Source organism: Aquarana catesbeiana, linkage group LG04 (assembly GCF_042186555.1).
Source record: "Aquarana catesbeiana isolate 2022-GZ linkage group LG04, ASM4218655v1, whole genome shotgun sequence".
Taxonomy (NCBI): domain Eukaryota; kingdom Metazoa; phylum Chordata; class Amphibia; order Anura; family Ranidae; genus Aquarana; species Aquarana catesbeiana.
Genome location: NC_133327.1, coordinates 621,264,951 through 621,275,326, shown reverse-complemented (window position 1 = coordinate 621,275,326; position 10,376 = coordinate 621,264,951). Strand labels below are relative to the sequence as shown.

The window sequence follows — 10,376 nt, the reverse complement described above, 5'->3', positions numbered from 1 at the left end:
CTAGAACGACGTAGAAAATTGCGTGAGAGGTCCAGAGTCAGAGTTCGTCGCTATTGGACCCATCCTTTGATTGCACAGCGAATGTCGGCAGGATATTTTGTAAACATGTATGTACAGCTGCGTACCTACCCCGACAAATTTTTTAATTTCACACGCATGTCCATTGCCACATTTGACCTACTTGAAAAAGTACAACCCAGTCTGACACACATGGACACCAACATGAGGAAGAGTGTGTCACCAGAGGAACGTCTGTTGGTGATGATCAGGTATGTGCATATATTTACATATATATATATCTATAGATGTACAGATGTATTATTTTTGTTTTTCCTTAATTTTTTGTAAAAAAAAAATATTTTGTCTATTTTATGTACATTTAAACGTTAATTCAATTTTTTATAATTTATAAGATTTTTTTGGGCAAATTTTTTTTAATATTTATAATAATTAAATATTAATTGATTAATATATTTATTGTATTTTCTTCAGCTGCATATGGTATTATTTTTCTTTTTTAATTAATTTTTTTTTTTTAAATATTTTGTCTATTTAATGAAAATTTAAACTTTAATAAAATTTTTTATAATATATAAAAAAATGTTTGCAATTTTTATTTTAATATTTATTCAAATTAAATAGTAATTGATTAATATATTTATTGTATTTTTTTCAGCTGTATATGGTATTATTTTTCTTTTTTAATTACTTTATAAAAAAAAAATATTTTGTCTATTTAATGAAAATTTAAACTTTAATAACATTTTTTATAATATATACAAAAATGTTTGCAATTTTTATTTTAATATTTATTCAAATTAAATAGTAATTGATTAATATATTTATTGGATTTTTTTTAACTGTATATGGTATTATTTTTGTTTTTTAATTACTTTTAAAACAAATAATCTTTTTGTCTATTTTGTGCAAATGTAAACGTTAATTTCAATTTCTATAATATTTATAACATTTTTATTTGCAATCTTTTTTATATTTTTAATAATTAAATATTAATTGATTAATACTTTTTTGTGATTTTTTTTAAAGCTGTATATGTAATTTCTTATTTTTTTATTTATTTATTTTGTATATTTTTTATGCATGTATTTCTTGCAAAAATTATTATACATTACATTTTTAAATTGTGATTAATATTTATTTTTTAAGTTAGGTTTCTGGCCACGAGTCAATCGTATGCATCACTATTTTTTAATGGGTGTTGCCACAGTTGCCAAAGTGGCATGAAAAGCCAGCACTATACTTTGGGAAGAGCTACAAAGCGAGGTAATGCCAGTTCCAACTGATCATAATGAATTTTGGGACAAAACAAACTTTCCAAACTGTATTGGAGCGTTAGACGGCAAACATGTCCGAGTAAAAAAGCCACCAAAATCAGGCTCCATGTACTTTAACTATAAAAAATGTATTGCTTGCTTTGGCAAACGCAAAATCAAAATTCATTTGTGTGGATGTCGGAGCATACAGGAGTCAGGGTGATACTCGAATTTTTAGAGAATCAGCCATGGACCGTCGTTTACATGAAGGCCGCTTTGAAATTCCGGGTTGGAGGCCTCTTCCCAATACTACAGAGCCCATACTACCAGTGGTCATCGTAGCTGATGAGGCATTCAGCCTTGCAGAAAATATCATGAGACCATACAGTGGGCAAGGACATAGCCAGAAAGAAAAAATCTTCAATTATCGACTCAGTCGTGCAAGACTAGTTGTTGGGTGTGCTTTTGGCATATGTTCTGCAAAATGTCGGGTACTACTAACAACAATGCAATTAGATGTTGAGAACGCTATTAAAGTAGTACTCGCCTGTTGTGTTCTACATAATTTAATAATTGACGATGAATGAGTATCCACAGAGCCTGCATCTCCTAACCCAGAACAGAACATTCAACATACAGACCTGCGCCGTCTGTTATTTTAGAATGCTCCTTTGGTGTCCGTTATGAATTAGTTTAGTAGATCTCTTCTCCTTCGGAGGAGTGATGTGTATCATTTTGTATAAGAACTAAAGCACTATATAGGTGTCAACATCCAGAGATTAGGAGAATAATGTATTTACTGTACATAGTGTGGGGAGATTAGCACGTGGGGATCACCTTTTCTGAAGGACAGTCAGCAAACGGGCAATTTTCTTAAAAATCTGGCGGATGCCAGGTTTATTTACAGGAGGTTTGAAAAATAAAAATAAACAAAACAGTAAAGTAAATCCTTGCCGTCTGGCGCTAACTAAATAAACAGTCTCCTCTCTAGACAGTGCGGGGCTGGTCCCCGTCACCCACAAAACATGCGGTAAAGCAAACCTTTTAGTCCAATAGCCCGAGCTCCTCTCACTCAGGTTTTTTCCTGAGTCTCAAAACCAGAGCCCTGTTGAGCTCTCTTCCTGGTTAAAGTCCACCTGGGTGTGAGCTCAAGTGGACCAGAACATCCAGACCGAAACCTAGCCTGCCACAGAGGCTGGAAAAACCTGGGCCGGACTCCGGTTCAATCCCTCACAACAGAACGAATGCGAGGTGAAATGTAGCGATTATCCACTATATCACCTCACATACCGTCACAATAGGTTAACTGCCTCCATGGTGGTTCATGAGCCAAACCAATCAGTTTTGAAAGGGCTTATGGGGATGATTGGCCTCAAAAGTTTATAAACTTTTTACATTGGTAAACTAAAGGCTGGGGAAAGGGGGTGGCTTGAGTTTCATGAAGGGTGAGGTGGTCTCCATGGAAACATGAAAGTCATGTTGGTGGGGCGTAGGGGGCTGACTAGACATTGGTATGAAATGAATGCTGATGTTCACACTGGGTGTAGACACTGATTAGATTAGGACTTGGATGAATGGTGGGTGTCCATGATAACACTTGAGACAGAATCATTGTCCAAGCTAACAAGAAAACTAGAGTTAAAATGGAATTATTAACATAAATTTGACCAGGGCAAAATGGAATTTTTTCAATCAAAAATTTCAATTTCATGAAACTATGTTTGATCAAGTTGGGGGTCAAGCTCAATGGCGGGGTCATTTTGGTCAAATCTGAACATATGGGTCAAATTACAATTAAAATTTGGATACAGCAATGCCAGTGGTGTATTGCATTGCAACAAGGGCTATATATGGTCTATGAATCATCGCAAGTTAGGGCCCTTTCACATTGGGGCGGCGTTGGAGGTAAAGCGCCGCTTTTGTAAGCGGCGTTCTAATGTCGGTATTCGGCCGCTAGCGGGGCGGTTTTACCCCCCACTAGCGGCAGAGAAAGGGTTAAAAACCACCGCAAGCTGGCGGTATAGCCGCGCTGTCCCATTTATTTCAATGGGCAGGAGCGGTGAAGGAGCGGTATATACTACGCTTCTTCACCGCTCCGAAGACGCTGCTAGCAGGACTTTTTTCCCGTCCTGCTAGTGCACCGCTCCAGTGTAAAAGCCCTCGGGGCTTTCACACTGGAATCAAAGCAGCGGCACTTTTGGGTCGGTTTGCAGGCGCTATGATTAGCGCAATAGCACCTGCAAACCGCTCCAGTGTGAAAGGCCCCTAATTAAAACATTTTTAACTATTTTTTTTTATGTTTTTCCATCATTTTTTGGTCTTTTCAGGTTAAAAAAAAGTCTACCTTTAAGTTGCGGATTGTCATTTGCCACGACACCTGTCACAAGTTGTGGATTGTCCACTTGCCATGTCACCTGCCACAAGTTGTGGATTGTCCACTTGCCATGTCACCTGCCATAAGTTGTGGATTGTCCACTTGCCACGTCACCTGCCACAAGTTGTTGATTGTCCACTTGCCACGTCACCTGCCACAAGTTGCGGATTGTCATTTGCCATGTCACCTGCCACAAGTTGCAGATTGTCATTTGCCATGTCACCTGCCACAAGTTGTGGACTGTCCACTTGCCATGTCACCTGCCACAAGTTGTGGATTTCCACTTGCCACGTCACCTGCGACAAGTTGCGGATTGTCCACTTGCCACTTCCCATGCCACAAGTTGTGGATTGTCCACTTGCCACGTCACCTGCCACAAGTTGCGGATTGTCATTTGCAACATCACCTGCCACAAGTTGTGGATTGTCCACTTGCCCTGTCACCTGCCACAGGTTGTGGATTGTCCACTTGCCACGTCACCTGCCACAAGTTGTGGATTGTCCACTTGCCACGTCACCTGCCACAAGTTGTGGATTGTCCACTTGCCACGTCACCTGCCACAAGTTGTGGACTGTCCACTTGCCACGTCACCTGCCACAAGTTGTGGATTGTCCACTTGCCACGTCACCTGCCACAAGTTGTGGGTTGTCCACTTGCCACGTCACCTGCCACAAGTTGTGGATTGTCCACTTGCCACATCACCTGCCAGAAGTTGTGGATTGTCCACTTGCCACGTCACCTGCCACAAGTTGTAGATTGTCCACTTGCCACAAGTTGTGGATTGTCCACTTGCCACATCACCTGCCACAAGTTGTGGATTGTCCACTTGCCATGTCACCTGCCACAAGTTGCAGATTGTCATTTGCCATGTCACCTGCCACAAGTTGTGGACTGTCCACTTGCCACGTCACCTGCAACAAGTTGTGGATTGTCCACTTGCCACGTCACCTGCCACAAGTTGCGGATTGTCATTTGCCACGTCACCTGCCACATGTTGTGAATTGTCCACTTGCCATGTCACCTGCCACAAGTTGCGGATTGTCCACTTGCCACATCACCTGCTACAAGTTGTGGATTGTCCACTTGCCACTTCACCTGCCACAAGTTGTGGATTGTCCACTTGCCACGTCACCTGCCACAAGTTGTGGACTGTCCACTTGCCACGTCACCTGCCACAAGTTGTGGACTGTCCACTTGCCACGTCACCTGCCACAAGTTGTGGATTGTCCACTTGCCACGTCACCTGCCACAAGTTGTGGATTGTCCACTCGCCACTTCACCTGCCACAAGTTGTGGATTGTCCACTTGCCACGTCACCTGCCACAGGTTGTGGATTGTCCACTTGCCACGTCACCTGCCACAAGTTGCAGATTGTCCACTTGCCACATCACCTGCCACAAGTTGCGGATTGTCATTTTCCATGTCACCTGCCACAAGTTGCATATTGTCATTTGCCACATCACCTGCCACAAGTTGTGGACTGTCCACTTGCCACAAGTTGTGAAATGTCCACCTGCCACAAGTTGTGGATTGTCCACCTGCCACCCACAAGTTGTGGATTGTCCACTTGCCACATCACCTGCCACAAGTTGTGATTGTCCACTTGCCATGTCACCTGCCACAAGTTGGTGGATTGTCCACTTGCCACGTCACCTGCCACAAGTTGTGGATTGTCCACTTGCCACAAGTTGTGGATTCTCCACTTGCCACATCACCTGCCACAAGTTGTGGATTGTCCACTTGCCATGTCACCTGCCACAAGTTGCGGATTGTCATTTGCCACGTCACCTGCCACAAGTTGTGGATTGTCCACTCGCCACTTCACCTGCCACAAGTTGTGGATTGTCCACTTGCCACGTCACCTGCCACAAGATGCGGATTGTCATTTGTCATGTCACCTGCCACAGGTTGTGGATTGTCCACTTGCCACGTCACCTGCCACAAGTTGCAGATTGTCCACTTGCCACATCACCTGCCACAAGTTGCGGATTGTCATTTGCCACATCACCTGCCACAAGTTGCAGATTGTCATTTGCCACGTTACCTGCCACAAGTTGTGGACTGTCCACTTGCCACAAGTTGTGAAATGTCCACCTGCCACGTCACCTGCCACAAGTTGTGGATTGTCCACTTGCCACCCACAAGTTGTGGATTGTCCACTTGCCACATCACCTGCCACAAGTTGTGGATTGTCCACTTGCCACGTCACCTGCCACAAGTTGGTGGATTGTCCACTTGCCACTTCACCTGCCACAAGTTGTGGATTGTCCACTTGCCACTTCACCTGCCACAAGTTGTGGATTCTCCACTTGCCACATCACCTGCCACAAGTTGTGGATTGTCCACTTGCCATGTCACCTGCCACAAGTTGTGGATTGTCCACTTGCCATGTCACCTGCCACAAGTTGTGGATTGTCCACTTGCCATGTCACCTGCCACAAGTTGTGGATTGTCCACTTGCCACTTCACCTGCCACAAGTTGTGGATTGTCCACTTGCCACGTCACCTGCCACAAGATGCGGATTGTCATTTGTCATGTCACCTGCCACAGGTTGTGGATTGTCCACTTGCCACGTCACTTGCCACAAGTTGCAGATTGTCCACTTGCCACATCACCTGCCACAAGTTGCGGATTGTCATTTGCCACGTCACCTGCCACAAGTTGCAGATTGTCATTTGCCACGTTACCTGCCACAAGTTGTGGACTGTCCACTTGCCACAAGTTGTGAAATGTCCACCTGCCACGTCACCTGCCACAAGTTGTGGATTGTCCACTTGCCACCCACAAGTTGTGGATTGTCCACTTGCCACATCACCTGCCACAAGTTGGTGGATTGTCCACTTGCCACGTCACCTGCCACAAGTTGTGGATTCTCCACTTGCCACATCACCTGCCACAAGTTGTGGATTGTCCACTTGCCATGTCACCTGCCACAAGTTGTGGATTGTCCACTTGCCATGTCACCTGCCACAAGTTGTGGATTGTCCACTTGCCACTTCACTTGCCACAAGTTGTGGATTGTCAACTTGCCACGTCAACTGCCACAAGTTGCGGATTGTCGACTTGCCACGTCAACTGCCACAAGTTGTGGATTGTCATTTGCCACGTCACCTGCCACAAGTTGTGGATTGTCCACTTGCCACGTCACTTGCCACAAGTTGTGGATTGTCGACTTGCCACGTCAACTGCCACAAGTTGCGGATTGTCATTTGCCACATCACCTGCCACAAGTTGTGGATTGTCCACTTGCCACATCACCTGCCACAAGTTGCTTGTTAAAATCTAACAACATATGGGTCAAATTACAATTATACTTCTGATAACAGCAATGCTAGTGGTGTATTGGACTGGATCATGGGCTCATTAGGGTATATAAATGGTCTATGAATCATTGCAAGCAATTACAATTTTTTAAAATATTTTTTAATGGTTTTTCACCATTTGCCATAATTTTTGAGATTTTTAATGTAAAAAAAATAGGGCACCTTTAAAAACGCCTATAAATGAAAACGCGGCTAAACGCTGGTCCCGCGTTTGGCGTCTGAAACGTGGAAATCTTTGGCGTCTGAACCCATTTTTTTGCTTTCAAAGAAACGCTGTTAAACGCAACTGCCTAAAAACTGCAATAAACGAGACTGTGTAAATGGTCACATTAAATTAGTTCAGGTGCAGTTGAAAAAAGTGTCCAACTGCCTCTGAACGTACGTTTAGCAGTGTCCCGTGTACATGGGGCCTAAAGTTTCAACTTTGAAGCTGAAAGCTGGGTTTGGGGGATCCCAAGGCATTTAGGAGCATTCTTACTTAAAAAAAAAAAAAAAAAAAAAAAAAAAAGAGAACAGGAAGAAAAAAAATATGCACATTTTCCCTCACTTCCTGTCTGGTGAAACCATTAACAATGGGGCAAAAAAGAACAGAAAATATTGCCAACAGACTTCCAGAAAACAGTAGAAACCTGACAGGGGCTCCAAGCCTTTCTCATGCTAAAATGAAAAAAAAATTTGTGGTTAGACACTTTAACAACACCATTTGAAAAATATTGTCTCCAGTTTATCTTACAGTGAATCTTTACAGGAAACTATATAAAAAACAGCCAAGATTGAAAGAGAGAACAGAACTTGGTAAGAACCTGCTATACAATACTCTGTTGAAGTTTTTATTATCTGAAGCTTCTTTAGGAAACAAGCAAAAAAAAAAAAAAAATTCCTTGAAATTCAGGAATCATGGTAGCAATTTTCTAGGAAATGCAGTCCACCTCAGATTCGCCCCTTTTTCAATGCTGTTGAAAAAGAAGCTGGTGACAAGGATGGAGTCTTGAGGGGGGATTTGACGTATTTTAAGGAAAAGTAGTTTCAGAACCCGATTGAATGTGACTCTCAAATCTTCTAAAAAAGCCGAGATCTCTTGAGCAGTCCTGGGGCCTTATTGGCACTATGACACAACGTCTACATTTTAAAAACGTGTTTTACGTAGGTACAGCGGCCCATTTAAAGCAGAGCTCCACCCAAAAGGGGAAGCGCCGCTTGTTTGTCTCCTCCCCCCTCCCCTGCCACATTTGGAACCTTTCAGGGGGCAGCAGATACCTGTCAAAACCAGGTTCCCACTTCCACGTAAGATAGCCGCGATCTGCGCAATTTCTGGCCCCTCCCCCCGCTGTCTTCTGGGTGACACACAGATCCCAGAAGACAGAGGGACCATTCAGAAAGTGCAGCGCGACTCGGGCATACACAGTAGGAAACATGCTAAGCCTCAAGGCTTCACTTCCCGTTTCCCTGAGTATGGATGTCATCGCCAGCACCCGGAGCCGATGGATCAGCTTGGGGTGCCGACATCGCGGGATTCCAGGACAGGTAAGTGTCCTTATATTAACCAGTTGCCGACCGGCTCACGCACATACGTCGGCAAAGTGATTCGTTCCCACGAAACGCCATACCTGTACATCGGCACCTTTAGGAGCCATAGCAGGCGCACGCTGCACGGCGTGGGACCTTATTTGCGTGCCAGCCAGAACGGGGATTTGTGTGTGTAAACACACAAATCCTTGTTCTGACAGGAGAGAAGAGACAGATCTGTTCGTAGTAATTACGAACAGCGATCTGTCTCCTCCTTCAGTCAATCTCATCCCCCCCGTTACAAAATACTCACGAGGAAATGCATTTACCCCTTGATCGCCCCCTAGTGTTCACCCCTTGCCTGCCAGTGACATTTACACAGTAATCAGCGCATTTTTATAGCTCTGATCGCTGTATAAATGTCAATGGTCCCAAAAATGTGTCAAGTGTCCGATCTGTCCGCTGCAATGTCGCAGTCCCGCTAAAAATTGCAGATCACCTCCATTACTAGTAAAAAAAAATAATAATAAAAATGCCATAAATCTATCCCCTAGTTTGGAGACGCTATAACTTTTGCACAAACCAATCAATATACACTTATTGCAATTTTGTAACCAAAAATATGTAGAAGAATACATAATGGCCTAAACTAATGAAGAAATTTGTTTTTTAAAAACATTTTCGGAACATTATAGCAAAAAGTAAAAAATATATATATATATATTTTTTTTTTTTCAAAATTGTCACTCTTTTTTTGTTTATAGCGCAAAAAAATAAAAACAGCAGAGGTGATCAAATACCACTAAAAGAAAGCTCTATCTGTGGGTTAAAAAAAAAGGACTTCAATCTTGATTGGGTACAGCGTCGCGTGACCGCGCAATTGTCAGTTAAAGCGACGCAGTGCCGTATCGCAAAAAATGGCCTGGTCATTAAGGGGGAAAGTTTCTGGGGCTGAAGTGGTTAAAATTCAGCAGCCACAGCATTTGTAGCTGCTGACTTTTTTTATTTTTTTCCCCCAGTCTAGAACTCTGCTTTAAATTAATAGGCTGCTGTACCTGCACAAGTGTGAACCTAGACAAGGTCCGACCAAGCGCATGTTTCCTGCATGTCGTGTGTAGGGGAGCCCTTTCATTTCAATAGGCTGCCATACACACGAAAAACACGGAAAAGACCCTGACCCTATTCCAAAAACACACAGCACCATGCAGTTTGCTGTTATCAGATGCGCAGAAGTGACATCAATGTTTAGGTTTGGTTCACACCTACAGGTGCAACCGAGCATGTTCGCATTTACTCGTATTTCAATAGGCTGCCCTAGAAACTCAAAAAAGAAGTTCTTGACTTTGTTCCAGAAATATGGCACACCGAAGTACATGCCGTTTGAAGATTTGTGGTGCGCCATTAAAAATGAATGGCACCACTGCACATTTGTTAAAGGTCAGTGCTTTTCTGTGCATGTCGGAAACGCGCACAAAATTGTGTGCTTTCCCAGCATGCACAGAAACGCACTGACCTTTAACCACTCCAGATCCAAAAGATTTACCCCCCTTCATGACCAGGCCATTTATTGCGATACAGCACTGTGTTACTTTAACTGACAATTGTCGTGCCGGCGCTGTACCCAAAGAAACTATATGTCCTTTTTTTCCCAAAAATACCTTTCTTTTGGTGGTGTTTGATCACCTCGGCGGTTTTTATTTTTTGTGCTATCAACAAAAATAGACTGACAATTTTGAAAAAAAAAAAAAAAAATATATATATATATATATATATATATATATATATATATATATATATATATATATATATATATATATTTTTTTTTTTTTTTTTACTTTTTTGCTATAAAAAATTTCCAATAAAAATAAAAAAAATCTAATTTCTTCAATAATTTAGGT

At 42.4% G+C, this 10,376-nt stretch overlaps 1 long non-coding RNA gene across 1 annotated transcript; it reads right to left on the bottom strand.

The window, feature by feature from the left end:
- Window positions 1-347: 347 nt before the first annotated feature.
- Window positions 348-10,103, bottom strand: LOC141140807 (uncharacterized). The gene is made up of 2 exons (XR_012244001.1): window positions 5,547-10,103; window positions 348-5,510 (listed from the first exon to the last, which is right to left on the bottom strand). It is a non-coding gene; the product is annotated as an uncharacterized lncRNA (long non-coding RNA).
- Window positions 10,104-10,376: the final 273 nt, after the last annotated feature.